Source organism: Pelodiscus sinensis, chromosome 2 (genome assembly GCF_052426305.1).
Source record: "Pelodiscus sinensis isolate ZL-2025 chromosome 2, ASM5242630v1, whole genome shotgun sequence".
NCBI lineage: Eukaryota > Metazoa > Chordata > Testudines > Trionychidae > Pelodiscus > Pelodiscus sinensis.
The window spans coordinates 158,972,620-158,989,197 of record NC_143053.1 but is presented as its reverse complement, the minus strand read 5'-3'; the positions used below and the strand labels follow the sequence as shown (position 1 = coordinate 158,989,197).

The following is a 16,578-nucleotide window of genomic DNA, read 5'->3' as shown; positions in this document are numbered from 1 at the left end:
GGTCATGTTCTATAGACCTTTAATCATTCTTGTTGCTCTTCTCTGGACCTTTTCCAATTTCTTCACATCTTTCTTGAAACGTGGTACCCAGAACTGGACAAAATACTCTAACTGAGGCCTAATCAGCTCAGAGTAGAGCAGAAGAATGGCTTCTTGTGTCTTGCTCACAACTCTCCTGTTAATACATCCCAGAATCATGTTTGGTTTTTTGCAACAGTGTCACATTGTTGACTCATTTAGCTTGTGATCCACTACGACCCCTGGATCCCTTTCTGTAGTACTCCTTCCTAGACAATCGCTTCCCATTCTGTAGGTGTGAAACTGATTGTTCCTTCCTAAGTGGAGCACTTTGCATTGGTCCTCATTAAACTTCATCCTATTTATCTCAGACTATTTCTCCAGTTTATCCAGATCATTTTGAGTTGTGACCCTATCCTCCAAAGCAGTTGCAATCCTTCCCAGCTTGGTATCACCTGCAAACTTAATAAGCGTACTCTCTATGCCAATATCTAAATCATTGAAGATATTCAACAGAACCGGTCCCAAAACAGAACCCTGCAGAACCCCACTTTTATGCCCTTCGAGCAGGATTGTGAACTGTTAATGACTATTCTCTGAGAACAGTTATCCAGCCAGTTATGCACCCACCTTATAGTAGCCCCATCTAACTTGTATTTGCCTAGTTTATTGATAAAAAGATTATGCAAGACTGTATCAAATGCCTTACTAACGTCTAAGTATACCATATCCACTGCTTCTCCCTTATCCACAAGACCCATTATCCTATCAAAGAAGGGTATCAGATTGGTTTGACATGATTTGTTCTTTATACACCCATCCTGGCTGTTATCACCTTATTATCTTCCAGGTGTTTGCAGCTGAATTCCTTAATTACTTGCTCCATTATCTTTCATGGCACAGAAGTTAAACTCACTGGTCTGTAGTTTTCTGGGTTGGTCTTATTTCCCTTTTTAATAGATGGGCACTATATTTGCTCTTTTCCAGTCTTCTGTAACCTCTCCTGTCTCCCATGATTTTCCAAAGATGATAGAGGAGGTATCTGAGCCTCTAGCTATCAGCTCCTTGAGTATTCTAGGATGCATTTCATAAGGCCCTGGTGACTTGCAGACATCTAATTTTTCTAAGTGATTTTAACTTGTTCTTTTTTTATTTTATCTTCTAAATCTACCCCATTCCCACTAGCACAACTCAATGACGTTCTAGGAGCTCCACAGCTTTGTCATCTAGAATTCCAGTAACTGTGGTTTAGGATTTGTAATTCATTAACCAGAAGAGTCCAGACAAACAGATTCAGTAGCAACTTGCAAACCCCAGCGGAATGAGAGACTCGGTTTAGCTACTGCTGCAAAAGTCTGGATGTTAATCCAGACCTCAATTTCCGCAACTTTCAAGATTAGGCTTGTAAAGCTTTAATGCTTCTGTTGGGAAGGAAATATCGTAACAGGTTCTTTTGAGCCTTCTGTACTGCTGCCTAAAACCAAGACTCACAAGGAGCAAAACAATTATAGAATTAAAATTATATATATATATATATATATATATATATATATATATATATATAAAAAGAGAGAGAGAGAGAGAGAGAGAGAGAGAGAGAGAGAGAGAGAGAGAGAGAGAGAGAGAGAGAGAGAGAGAGAGAGATATTACTAAAGTTAGCATTTGAAGGAAAATTAGAGAAAATTCGTATTTTGCCTAAACCATTTATCTACCTAACACTTCTATTTTGTTGAAACATTCCAGACAAAGTTATTTTACATTCTAGTATTCCAAGGTAAGCACAGTATATAGTTCAAGATAAGAATTTAGATCATGTCTCCTTAGAGGCTGTTTTTGAGAGCAAAAGACTACTTCAGTGCTAAAGTAAGTGCCAGTTGATACTGGAAAGTCTCAGATTGCTGCTTGAAAGATTTAAAGTCAGTATGTATGAATTTTATCAATGCATAAGTTTACAGGTGTTGACAACTGAAGAAATGCCAACTGTTTCATAGAAGAACTGCAGTTTTACATGTAAAACAGGCGTTTTAAAAATACCATCATCTGTGCAGTTGTACAATGTTCCAGACTCTACAACATGATAAGAGCGAGTACAAGGTAAGATCTTGACATTCACACCTTCATAAACTTGCAGACACATAGACCTTTCATCTTTTCTGTTAATCTGACTGCGACTTGTGTCACTTGTACCACCTTATTTTGAATTCAAACCATCTAGTCCTCTTAGTCTCATCCTAAAACCACAAGAATTTTTTTGATGATATGAAATCCTATTTACCTTTCTCTTTTCTGCACTTGCTAATACTCCCATTTTTCCAGAGCAGCGTAATTACAAATGTGCAATGCGTATTGCTTTTTACGGCAGTGCTTTTACTGCAACGCATGTAGTTTTCCTTTCTACTTGCATGAAAGGAGAGAGCACGCTACCAAAGCACTTACATTTTAAGCAGAACTCACCTTACTGGAAACTAGTCTTGCAGAAAGCATAAAAACATAGAAAATGGAAAGTGGCTAGTCCACAAAAAGCTTAGCATCGTGTCTTTGGGAGGCAGTGGGAAAAGTAGGGCTCTGAGGGCTCAGACAGAAAAGTTAGCTTCTATTAATGGAGGACCCCCTGAAGCTATCCATAAAGAAGTTTGAGCCAAGAACTCAAACCTGAAATTAAATGCCACTCAGCTATTCCAAACCCAGTAGTCTGCCAGTCTTAAAAGCTAGGTATCTTGGACACAGAATGTTCTTTCACCTTGGGCAGCATAATGACATGCAGAACTCTAGCAAATGTGTCCCCCCCCCCCCCCCCCAAGGAATAGCAGACTTCTGTTTTCAGCTAGTGGCTAGATGCATGTGTGACACTGAGGAACACTATTGTCAACAGGAAAATGCATTACAATCAATACCTCACTTCCGTGGTATCTATCCATGAAGGGTAGCATGAGGTCTTGTCTGAAAGCTTGTAGTCTACCAATACTCTTAATTATTGTGAGATGTGTGCATTAGGGATGTAAAATCCATTTTATCAGTTAACCAGCTAAACCATATAAGCGGGATCATGGGCGGGGAGATCGCTCTAGCCTGCAGGGTTGCTGGCTCCTGGCCATATATAGGCTGGGAGCCAGCCACCTCACCTGGGGGCTCGGTGGGGCCGAAGCAGCCCTCTACCTGAGGCAGGTCATGGGCGGGAGGCTGCTCCCATGCACCAGTTAACTGTTACCTGGTAAGCGTCACCCGCAAAGGTAACCAGTTACCTGTTCACATCCCTAGTGTGAATGGTTAATATTTAAGGGATAATATAACCATATTGAAAACTATGCCTGGCTTATGGTGTTGGGTTAGTCACCAGGGAACCAAAGGTCTTGGTAATGGTCTATTCAAGTGGGAGAGAGTAGTCATCCCTCTCTAGTGATGTAATGAAAGGCTCAAATCATCAAAGATAGCCACAAACAAAATTACTTACAGGTGAAAAGGAACAGACAGGCCCTACCCGTGAATGAAGGTAAGAGACTCATTTTCAGTATATCATAGGGTGGGAAGAGGCACTCTGCATCCATTCTCTGAGGAGACATCTTGGGGGGGGGGGGGGTCTCATGAAAAACTGGAGATTCCTAGGAATCCAGCCAGTTCTACAACAAACAACTTTTGGGGGGTAGAAACAAACCTGCTTTTACTGGTTAGGAAAGGTATCTATTAAGAGTGGACCCTAATCAGTATTTTATGATTTTGTGATGTACTGTAACCATATGTTTCCATCACATTCTCTTGTTCTAAGTGGCATCTTCAGTCTATTTTAAATAAATCTTCTCTGTGTTATTATAAGTGTCCATAAGTGCAGTGCTCTTTTGAGAGCAGAGGACATGAGATTTTGGAGTCGCCAGTGCCAGGGGCTGTATATCACAGAGGAATGCTTCATGGGGACTTAGGGACTCAGCTGCATCTTTTGTTAAACTGCCAGGCAAAGAGAGGGGTGGCATAACCCAGGGGAGACTACATGACAAGCTCGTCATGTTAGGGGGAAAAACAACCAGTTACCACATACCAGTTACCCTGCTGCTGGGGGCAGGGAGTAAAAAGTTGGCTTTGGGTCCCGGATATCCTAGGACTGTCCCATCATGGAAGAAACAGAAAATACTGAAAGATTAAGAGTCTTCTGAATTAGCAGAAGTCATGTTTCAACACGTACAATGGTGCTAATTCTAGTTCCCATGCAACAATGTAAGTTCATATGACATGTAAGCATTGCTTGCAGCAACAGACAGCTTTCCAACAGGAGGCTCACATGCCTAACTAGTACAGCAGTCAAGAAACCGAATAAGGAAAGGCAGTTACAAGAGAAGTAATTTTATTTGCAAGTAGGCCTTACAAGTGTTTTCATTGTCCCTCCAAAAATGAAGTAAGAGGTCTGCTAGAGAAAAGATAACTACAATATTATGTGCTTACAGAAAACAACAACTGCACACAAGGGTCTTTATCTTTGAATTCCCTACAACGCTAGATGGGAAAGAGTCTTACTGTAGAAGATGCAACTTAAAAAAAAGCTGTGGCCTAGGGTTGGCTGAAAGCATGCAACTTAGCACTTAAATGAGCTTAAAAATAATTTCCATTGACTTACAGAAACAAATGCCATCCTCTGAGGCAGCCTTTCAGCTCTTCAGGAAGGTACTTAAACCACTTCCTCATCAACTTCAACTTTAAAATTACGGCAAAATTTTATCAGAAGTAGACATTTCAATCACTGGAGGGAGTAGAGTGACGGACTATTTCTTTGTAAATGTCTAGTTTCTATCAATCTTGGACACTCCTTCCTGTATCTCCTATAAAAAACATTTCTTGCACATTTTTATCTTTAAAGCATGCCAAAGACAAGGATTTCCTTAAGGTATTTAAAATCAGGGCCATACACAGTGAAGTGTCAGACATGCATAAATCACGCCACCTGTTAAAGCAATGCAAGCATCAGAGAAAAGGTAACCACTATGTCATTTTTTAAAAGCTCATGATAGTTTCACATGACCCATCAGAATCTATTTAAGTAAGTTGATCAAAGACAAACAATGGCATGTTGCCAACTGCAGTAGAAATCAGACTGGCCACTGAAACAAGGTTAAAGGTTATATAATTGTTCCCAGTCACTGCTCAGCCAATGAAGTCTTATTGTTTTGTGAAACTGACACATTACATCTGTCAGAAAGGTAGACACCTGCTTTCTTCCATCACTCCTCCCCCAGCTCAATCCATGCTTCCAATAAATCACATGTTTTCTACCTATTTTTATTCCTTTCTCCTCTACCAACTAAGTATTTTCATTCCAGAATTAAAATATGCTCTCTGACTTATTACGATATCAAGCCACACAGGTATTTTTAGAAGCTAGCTTAGGCATCAGCCCCTATAAACTTACTTGAATGTAGTATTTTGCATGTCATAGAGCATCTGTGACTCTAAGGTTGAGTAATCAAGTGACTAGTGGGACTACTGGATGCGTATGAAGCGATGTTTATTTTTAATCATATCTCCTACAGCAGTTACTACTTTATGAAGACAAAACAAACCAGACAACAGATGAGATTTCAACGGCATTTTGCAAACTTCCAAATAGCGTGACACAATGCAGCGCCCGTATCATACTTTAAACAGGACAGTCAAAGGTAAAGACAGTACTCTCAGTACATTAAACAGCCAAAGGTGGGATTATTCAACAATCTAGAATTATGAGGTACTTTATGGTATTATAGCAGTTTAGTAGTTTAAAACTGTTATTTAAGCTAGCATGGCAACAATTTCTGTTATCAAAATTAAGAAAAATAAAATCCAATATTTCAAATCAGACAGAGGATCGAGTGAACCGTACTCACTTCTAGCTGCCCTGTCTTCACAAATTTTGCCTTTAAATCACTTTCTGTGGTTTCAAATGTAACTGTTCTTATTCCATGAATTAAACTGGAAATAGTAATTGACATTAAAAGACAAGTTTATATATCTAAAGAAAAGAAAAGGTATACTGTACACTCCCCCACCCCCAGTTTTAATCCATGGATTATATTTTTGCATATTAGTAGTTTCAGTGGGATAGCTATCTCATTGCATAGAACACTAGATTATCAACCCTTTCCAGTCCTTTCATAAAGCATTGCTAGTGTCTCGGACTAATCCTATGATAAAATGTGTTAGGCAGATATGAGAAATGGCTACTCTCTAGTCTACCATGTCTGAAACCACCGTTATCTGCTCCAACACCCACCATTCTTTTCAAAGAAAGCAATCCAAAAATGAAATTAAACCTGACCATATTTAAATCTTAGCTAACAGGCGATTTCCAGGTCCAAGACAAAATCCGCACTATGCTAAAGGTCTGCAGTTTCTGAAGGGCTAAGTGATCAGTATAGGATCCAGGCAGCATCAGGGGTTCTTGAAACTTTCCAAGAGTATGTAAAAGTGTTACATCCAAGATCACCAAGAGGCAGCTCATTTTTAAACTCCATCAGCTCTACTGCAATAGTTTGTGAACTCAAGCAGTTATGCCCTTTAAGTGAAAAGGTTTAACTGTGTAAAAGTTGCATACCAATTTAGCAAACTCACGGTGACAAATTAAGACCATCAGGGTATATCTGCTGTTTGTGCACTGCCCAGCACGAAAGAAACTTCCACTGAGGTGCATGAGAGGAGTATTTAAATGCAGTCTAGACACAGTTTCGGGGGGGGGGGGAAACCCTTTTGTCAAAAGAACCATGTCTAGACTGCTTTTTTTTTTCCCCTCCTGAAAAAATAAACTTCTGAAAATGGAATAGGAAGAAGATATACCAATTCGCACATCTTCTTTTGAAAGCCACTGGCAGTCTAGACATGTCCTCTGTGCAGTGGGGTGCTCATTTGCACTGGTGTTGGTCTAGCTTTGTTGCTTTACTCTGCTCTGGGGAGATATCTGAACATAGAACTTGACCAGAACTACTACTCTGGGAGAAAAACACAAAATAAAAAATATATATATATATATATATATATAAATAAAAAAACCAACTACACACACACACACACACACACACACACACACACACGACAGTTTTAAAGAAACAACACACACACACACACACACACACACACACACGACAGTTTTAAAGAAACAAATAGGGTCTTCTGAAGGCCATGTTGTAGGATTTTTTTACTTTCCTAATCAAGGAACTGTCAATTGTGCGTAATATTTACACTGACAAAAACAACTAATTTCTGCTGTGTGAAGTAGGTAAATAAGAGAAGTAATAAAACAAAATCCATCCTCTTACCCATCCCCAAATTTGTTTTACAGCTAGATGTGTATGTTAAAATGTCAGATTTAAGGTGGGTCAAACTCAAGTTTCACATTCTGTGTTAACTTGCTCCTATCTGTTCATCTCTAGGCTTTTGACCTTTACTATTATCAAAGAGGCTGACTGTCATATAGACTTGTGTGGTTAACCAAGTGAAAGCAGATTTTCCTGTTGACTGCTCAGCGAGCTGGTGCTCTGATACCTGAATATTACAAAGAGCTCCTGACTATACTTGAGACTTACCACCATATTCCTACTTGGGGAAATCCACCTGGTTTCCCCAGAATGAAAGCAGGCCCAAACTAAGCTCAGTCCCTAATCCAAATTACAAGGGTTGGGTCAGTTTTGATTAACATGTTTCTTCATAGCAAGGTCTTTAAAGCTACTGGAAAAAAAGGCATCGTTGTCTGAGGAGCCAAAGGCCCCGTACCAACCACCAACTAGCAAAACGTTTAGCACAATAAATTTGTGGTTTACCCAACACCAGATGTTCAAAGCCAAGAAAAATTATTTCAGTTCATAAGGCAACAGGACCTGCCAATAGAAGGTAGAACTGCATTCAGTTAGGGCTGTGGGGAAGAAAGGAGTCTGCCAAAGCCCAGATTCACAAAAGCATCCAAATATATAAATCCTCATCTAGAGATTACCAGTTTTTTTTTTTTCCACAATTCATATTATTTTACTCTAATTCCTTGAATCCTTTCCTTGCATCCATCAGCCTTGTTTCTCCATCACCCAAGCTCTTTGCATTTTATAGACGATGGAATGCCAAGGAAACTGAAGGCTTTGCTTACTCAGCAGATGATTCCAATATGGATTTTAACTTAATTGTAAGGAGCTCCATCACAAGCTTAAAAATACACTGTAAGAAAAATTTTACAATCTTATTCAAAGTTTTGACAGCCAAGAACTTTAAAACCTCTTTTTAACCCTGTCAAAAGACAGACTCTGTAAATAAAAAACATCTAAAATAAAATATAATGTAATGCAATGAAATAAAATCACAGGAGACTGAAGTGGGTACAATACATACCATAATTACTGCTGGTCAGAACTGAGAGGCCTGGCCAAACAAGTCAACTCCGGATTGTTTAGTTCAGCTACCATTTGAGAAAATCTTAAAAAGATGGAAACCCTTTGCCAGAATTCACTCCAGTAAGAGAGCTGTTTTATTTATTAATTTGGACCAGCTTTAACCGTAAACCCACATCTGCAATGGTGGTATATGGATCCTATATATCCAAATGTCTTGAATAGTATTACTATTTCTACCCCGCCACTCATGAAGCATTTTTTAGTACAGGTTGGACCTCCCTGGTCCAGCATCCAACAAGGGAGTTTGCTGGACCAAGGGAAGTGTGGGGTGGGGAGGTGTTAGCCTCTCTCCAGGCTCCACTCCCTAGCCTCCTGGCTCCAAGAGCTACAGCAGCTCCACCGGAGTTCCCGGCAGCCCTGCCAACCCACCGGAGCTCCTGCAGCTGGCTCTACTGCTCCACAAGCTCTGGACCCTCCTCCAGCTTCCCTGCCCTGTTAGCTGCAGGCTCTTGTGCCCTGGGGGCTCCATTGTCCCTGCTGCCCAGCACTGCTCCAAGTTACCAGCAACCTCTGCCACTAGATCTTAAGAATACTTTTCCAGACTCCACCGAGTTGAAAGTCACAGATGGACTCTATCTGTAACTCAGAATTTGCCACAGAGGTAACTTTCAAAGCAATAAACTAGTGCCAATACTAAGCCATTTAGATTGGCTCTGGAAAACAGTTACTGAAGAACTATTTTCTTCCACTATTTGATCTGAGGAAGTGGGTCTGGCCCACGAAAGCTCATCATCTAATAAACCATCTTGTTAGTCTTTAAAGTGCTACATTGTCCTGCATTTTGCTTCAGTTACTGAAGAGAACTGTTCCTTCCAGACAGAAATGTCTGACAGCCACAGTTCAACAGAATGGGGAAAATCTGAGCTTTGCAACTACAAAACAGATAGCAAGTAAGTCAAGGTAGGTCTCCACAGTACTTTGTTTAAAAGACCCATCAAACCATGGGATATTATTTGCAGCTGTCCATTACCACTGAGGAAAATTTGGGATGCAATTATTTGCACATTAGCTAAAAGTTACTTCCACACTAGCACATAATTATTTGCACAATAATTTGCACATTAGCAAAGAATCACTAAAGTATTACCTCCCCATATCAAACATTGCAATGGATGATGCCAGCGTAGTGACAGAACATATATAAATTGTATTATATTGCTGTATCTTTAAATTTCTCATTAAAAGCAGCATAGGGAAGTGCTGTGCCTTTGCTTGGAAAGCTTTGATATACAACAAATAGCAAGATTGTTTATTTGAAAAATAAAACAAAACAATCCTGGATTGTTAGGTAGTATCCAACTAAGGATTCATTCTAGCTGTATTCCCTTCTGAGAGTTCAAGGGTTGCATGTATGAATTGAGTCTTTTTAACCACAGCACACAGGATGAAAATCAGCAACAGATCAGCCTGCCAGCACTCAGAGGCCTGTGTATACTAGGGAAGTTTCCTCAAATGTTCTATCTTAAAACAAAACACCACTCAAACAAAAAACAAACAAAACAAAAAACTCTACAACAGGCACAATAAGCGAAGAGTAGATTTAAGAAGCCCAGCCCTTTCCACTGACTGTTGGGGTTAAGCACCTTTGGAGCTAAAGTGACCCAGAATGGGCTGCTATATCATCCCTCAACCCTGGCATTGCTGCTTGCTGTCTTACTACAGAACTATAGGCAGAGGGCAGGTACTAAGAATCTTAGATTTGGTGTACAGTTTTTGAAAGTGCTGTTGCTGAAAGCACAAAGGAGAAGCTCTACAACTTACCTGTATGGAGGCTAGTTCAGTCAGACTAATAATGTACAAGATTAGCCTTCTTGGAAAGCTCAGTGCTTGATATGACGACTTTGTTGAAAATGGCCCTTCACGCTGTTGGCTTTCACACTTGTGAGGAAAAGATGCGGGGTTTATCATGGGAATCATCATATCTTATATGAGCATTTTTCTGGGTGGGAACAGGTTTTCTGTTATCAAAGTTAAACGACTAAAGCAGGATACAAGTTGGGGACCAGCTCCTAGCTCCTGCCAGAGAAGCCCTACCTACAGGGAGCCCAGGCCCACTGTGGACAAGGCAGGGAGCTGCTTCAGCCCCCTTGGGTTAACCAGAACTGATAAGCATTACCCACAGTGTGATGCTTACTGGTTAATAGAGTAACTGGTTAACCTTTTACATCCCTGTTCCCCACATCAACTTTTAGATGATGGGAAAAACATAAGCCTGGATATCTCCTACCAAGGAGGTTACCAGTAGACTGATTTGTTCAACTGATGCAATTCAGGATAAGCATCCCATCATTGTGCCAGCCTCACTTTTTCCTCCTAATGTTCCTGGCAGTTGATAAGTTTTAAAAATTTTCCATCAGGAGTTTTCTTCATTTTATTTTTCAATCCCATTTGGCCTTAGAGGGTTCAAAGCTAGGTTTGTTCTCCCATCTACCTCATTTTCCATTTCACATTAAATCCGTTCTGTAGAGACTCAGTATAGACTCATAGAATAGTTGGACTGGAAGGGACCTTGAGAAGTCATCAAGTCCAGCTGCCTGCCCTCGTGGCAGGACTAAATACTGTCTAGACCATCCCTGATAGACATTTATCTAACCTACTCTTAAATATCTCCAGAGATGGAGATTCCACAACCTCCCTGGGCAATTTATTCCAGTGTTTGACCACCCTGACAGTTAGGAACTTTTTCCTAATGTCCAACCTAAACCTCCCTTGCTGAAGTTTAAGCCCATTGCTTCTTGTTCTATCCCCAGAGGCCAAGGAGAACAAGTTTTCTCCCTCCTCCTTATGACACCCTTCTAGATACCTCAAAACTGCTATCATGTCCCCCCTCAGTCTTCTCTTTTCTAAACTAAACAAACCCAATTCTTTCAGCTTTCCTTCATAAGTCATGTTCTCTAGACCTTTAATCATTCTTGTTGTTCTTCTCTGGACCCTCTCCAATTTCTCCACATCCTTCTTAAAATGTTTATATTGTTTGGATGATCTGAACTGGACACAATACTCCAACTGAGGCCTAACCAGCGCAGAGTAGAGCGGAAGCATGACTTTTCATGTCTTGCTCACAACACACCTGTTAATGCATCCCAGAATCATGTTTGCTTTTTTTGCAACAGCATCACACTGCTGACTCATATTCAGCTTGTGGTCCACTATAACACCTAGATCCCTTTCTGCCGTACTCCTTCCTAGACAGTTGCTTCCCATTCTGTATGTGTGAAACTGACTGTTCCTTCCTAAGTGGGGCACTTTGCATTTGTCTTTATTTGTCTTTGTATGTTAAACTGAAGTTACTGATGAACTAAGTTCTATCCTCAGAAACACGGTAATAATTTTAGAGTATGTTGCGTTATACTGGCAATAGATAAAAATTCAAGATTTTACAGTGGTCTGCCAGGATAGCAAATGTTCATTCCCCCCCCCCCCGCCCTTTTTACAGAATCACCTATACAAAATCCTAGTTTATAATGGAAATTTCAGATCATCCAAACAATATAAACATTTGTTAAGGTGAATGAAATTCATAATGTTTTGTAATGTCTCCACTGCCTTTAATGGAATGGGAGAAGAAACTAACTATGGGACTATTTACATTGATAAAGTAGGGCATCTGCCTCAGCAAATGTGCTTTTTTATAGAGCAATTTTCTGCGATTCCTGCTCTTGTGTCTAGTTTCTTCCAAGACTAGAAGCAAACAATAAAAATACGTAAAGAGAATGACCTTCAGAACACAGATTATTGCATGCCTATGTTGCTGTCTTGTTACCTATAGTTCTCCCATAGGGGGAAATGAAATGGTTGTAGGCAGTTCTACCAAAGATCCTGCAGCAGGGAAATTATTTTCACACATCATAGTCATTATTTAGTTACTGTTCCTTGTAGCCAAACATTCTCAGCTCAGTAATTTGCATTTAAATAGTAACTGATTACACAGAAGTCACAATTTGTTTCGGAAAAACCTTGGGAAAAAAAAAGCTAGTTTTGCCACAAACAAGCATCTTTGTCTTTAGCGAGTCAATTTTCCAATTGGCAATCATGTCTCAAATTCATTGAACAGTATTGTGCTGTGAACAGACAAAGTTCTACTGGATACCTCTGAAACCAAGGAAACGACAGGTTGGACCTCCTTGATCCAGCACCCTCAGGACCTGACTGGTCCCAGATGAGGGATTTTTCTGGACCAGGGAAGGTCATTTTTTGGCCCTCCCGTCACTGGCCCTCCCGTCACTGGCCCTCCCAACCACGACTTCGCTGCCAGCCTCACACCAGCTTCCCCCTGCCACCAGCCCCCTGGCCCATCATGGTAGTCCCACTGCTGGAACATACACAAGCAGGCCAGCTCCCCTGCTGGGGTCCAGTTGCTCCACAAGGTAATAGCCTTTTTGGGCTTCAGCCTCATTCAGCAGCCCCGCTACCTCCCAGACTCATTTTGCTTCAACATTTCATTATATGAAGTAGGGATGTAAAAGGATAACTGTTTATGTGGTACGCCTCGCTCTTAACGGGTGAGGCTTACTGGTTCTGGTTAACCTATAGAGGCTGAAGCAGCTCCCCAATAGCCCTGGTCAGGGAGCTGCTCCAGTCCCATGGGGCCCACGGTAGGCAGGAACTACTCGTGCCAGCCGGAGCAGCCCTTCTCGGTGGTGGGCCCCTCTCCCGCTACAGTTTACATGCTTTCCAGCCCCACTCTTGGGGAGGCAGCTTCACTGCCGCAGCAAAGCTCCTCCCTGGGAGTGGAGTCACAGCAGCCCTTGCGGCTCCCAGGCAGGCTCTGCAATATAAAGTTTACTTAAGCTTTATACTGAAGAGACCACAGCGGGTATAACCGCTCTGATTTTTTAGCGGTTGCACGCAGTTACATTTTTAAATACATTTTTAGCATGAAGTAATCAAATTCTGTTTGAATATAGAACAACTACCCCCTTCTCCAAGAAGCGTTTTTCTGTCAAATCAAGACTACAATCTTATGGAGGTCAGTGTTCAAGTATAATTTTCATCTAATTTAACTCACTAAATAAATTTGTAAAAGCAGGTAACCCATCCAATTCATGCAGAAGAAACCTAGTTAGCGTGCAATGTTTTATATTGTAAAGTTCTAAATTTAGATCATCCTTTCAGCCAACAGGGAATTTGTTTACACGATCTCAGAACACACACAAAGGAAGGTTGTACATGCTATTTAGACTATCTCTGGCATCGCATGTCAATATTGATTCTTTTAATTCTTCCTTCAGTTTCCCTGTTTCTTCATTTGTAGTGCCTATAAATGGGCCTGTGATGCTAAACATATTGGAAGAAGTATCCAAAGGTAATACAATTCAATTTTTTCTTTGAAATTGTTCATTTTTAAAAAAATTGACAGCGGTCATAGTAGCATGCAAGAAAATTACAAGGTGCTATCTATCTATCTTTTAGTTTTCATGCATGATTACCAATTGATCTTTACCACATTTTGAGTGTCAAAAACAAACTGCTCAGGAATCAAACTTACATTGAGGTATTAGAGAGACCTGAAACATGAATCTTCCATTACTGTTATGTTCAGATGACAATGGCATTTGACAATCTCTCAAAAGATTCTCTTCTTCCATTCTAGAAGGAAAGTTGCATTCAGTAGCACACTGAATCTTGATTTCAAAATAATAAAATCTGATTTTTCGTACTTTAAAAAGGACCATGAATCCTTTCTATCTTGCTTCTTTACAATTTTGACAAGATTTACAGTTCACTTAAGTAAATATGTTTTCTTTATTCCAGTCCATTCTATTGTTTGTGTCATATGATTTCCTTCGGCCTTAGTCATGACAAGTCAAATCCACGCTCTTATTTGATAAATTACTAAAGCACTAAGTCACCAGCTTACAGTATGCCAAAACATTAGGCCATTGTGTTCCAATTGTTCATTATGGGCCTGATCTGAAGTCTACTGAATGCAAGGAGAGTCTTTCTACTGACTTCAATGGACTATGGATCAGGCCTTACTTACAGTGTGTCCATACAGCAACATTATTTCAGAATAACTGACGTTATTTCGAAATAACAGTGCACGTATACACAGAGAGCCGTTATTTTGAAATAATGTTGAGACGGAGGACTTCTTACTCAGACTCCTGTAACCCTCATTTCATGAGTAAGGAAAGTCAAAGGAAAAGTGTTCTTCCTTCGACTTCCAGCCGAGAAGACAACACTAAAAGCCAAATTAAGCTATTTCAACTTCAGCTACACAATTAATGTAGCTGAAGTTGCATATCTTGATTCAACTTTTGCCCTGCAGTGTAAATGAGCCCTTAGGGTTAAAATATATTCCTGTAAGCTATACTCCTTTCTGCAAATAACTGAGTTTTTACACCATCAGATTAGACTACCACAAAAGTACTAGTTTAAAGCAGCACCATTTATTTTATTTTAAAGGCTGTCTCCTTACATGCACTGTCTTAATCTGAAGTTGATTAATTCAGGATAGCCAAGCTGTATTTTCAGGTTTAAAAAGAAGCAGACTGGAAGACTAGCATAAGAGCAGTAGGCAATGATAATGGGACATTCATCATAAATTTCTCCTTTCCACTTGCCTTAAGTATCAGTTTTAGGAAAATCTACTGGAGTCTGTCTACTTAATAGAGTAATAGATGCAAGTACACTTTTCTAAAAAAAGTGCCAGCACCACTTTGTGTTTGAATCCCCCCATAACTGTGCAGAAGTGTTTAGTATTCTAGGGTATGTGCCAAAATGACAGTATTTACTGCATGACTAATATGCATTAATGAGCATAAATGGACAACTATTTACTTGTGCTAATAACTAAAGCGCTTTATTAAAGCAGGGGCCTCAAGCATGAAGGACTGTCAGATTCCCTCTACTTTCCAAAATTATGTTTAAAAAAAATGGAGCCAACATCATGGGACAGAGATAGCACTCGGTCTCATGTCATTGTTTAACATGCAATATGTAAAGCACCAATAAACTCAAATTGTTTTCCGTTTACTACTAGTGTTTTCTTCCCCCTTCTACACTGGCAATTTTAAGAGTTTACATTTTGGTCTGAACTGTACATAAAGCCAAAATTATGTTACTCTAGCCTTTACATTAAGTTAGCCACAAGACAGAAGGTTGAAATGGAAGGGGGAAAACCTAGAGTATTTTATTACAATGGAGATCATCAGGATATAGGCAAGAAAGAACACAGCAAATAAACCATTTATACCAAACCTCTAGTCCTTTCCAAGCAAAGGGTGAGCTAAAGTTGCACAGTTTGGTAAAAAATTAAGACAAAAAAAATAAAGTTTGTGCTCCATGGATAAAGCTAGAGTTTGAAAAACTAACCCTGTGTATTATTTATTTCCCATGAAGCTTCTTTGTGCAAAGGGAACATTCAACTTCTTAAATGTACACATGCAAGAGGGTAGAACTTGCACTGAAGGGAGAATTTCTCGTTTTGTTGGGTTAGTTTGTTTGTTTTTTAAAGTTCAGACATGCAAACAAACATGTAAGGAATGGGAAAGGGATCGATCTAAGGATGGTAAATAGATGAAGGCTCTCTTAGCTATTCAGTATCTTCCCAGTGTGGAAAGATGAGTTCATCTAATTCTTCCAGAGCAAGATTTGAGATAACAGGTATTTCTTTTGTGACACTGCACAGAAGTCAAGCTGCAGGTGCCCACAACAATAAGGCTACACTTTTATCTTGTCACTCATTCCATGTCAGTACTGCAGCAATACCCAGCTGCCTTATTACTGCTATATACGCTATACAAACAGAGAAACAAATGGGGCCTACCACTAATTAAACATCTTGTGGTAAAGTCGGAAAGCTTGCACTTACAGCTTCTTTTTATCTATGTAACTAGAAGACTCTACTCTGCAGGATTCTCTGCATTTAAACTAGCAAGTTCACTTAGAATTTAAGATATCTTACCTCACTTAATAAAGAGACGATGAAAACAACCTATGAAAATGTTTAGCTTCCTTCTTTTGACCAAAGGCATAAGTGGTTGGTTTCTAGATAGGCGTATATGAATGCTTAGCATGGGCATGGCCTTTGAAAACGACTCATGAAATAACACATGAAAACAATCCCACATCATTCCCTTGTTCCTTACTGAATGGATGGAATAGTCCCATTTTAAACCTGTCTGCCATGAAAAGCAATATTACTTCAATATTAAACATGGCTTTT

General features: G+C 39.9%; 1 protein-coding gene across 3 annotated transcripts in view; it reads right to left on the bottom strand.

Annotated features, from left to right (window-relative positions):
* GRB10 (growth factor receptor bound protein 10) overlaps positions 1–16,578 on the bottom strand; it is a 202,891-nt gene that overhangs the window by 125,129 nt on the left and 61,184 nt on the right. The gene's annotated exons all lie outside the window — the stretch shown is intronic.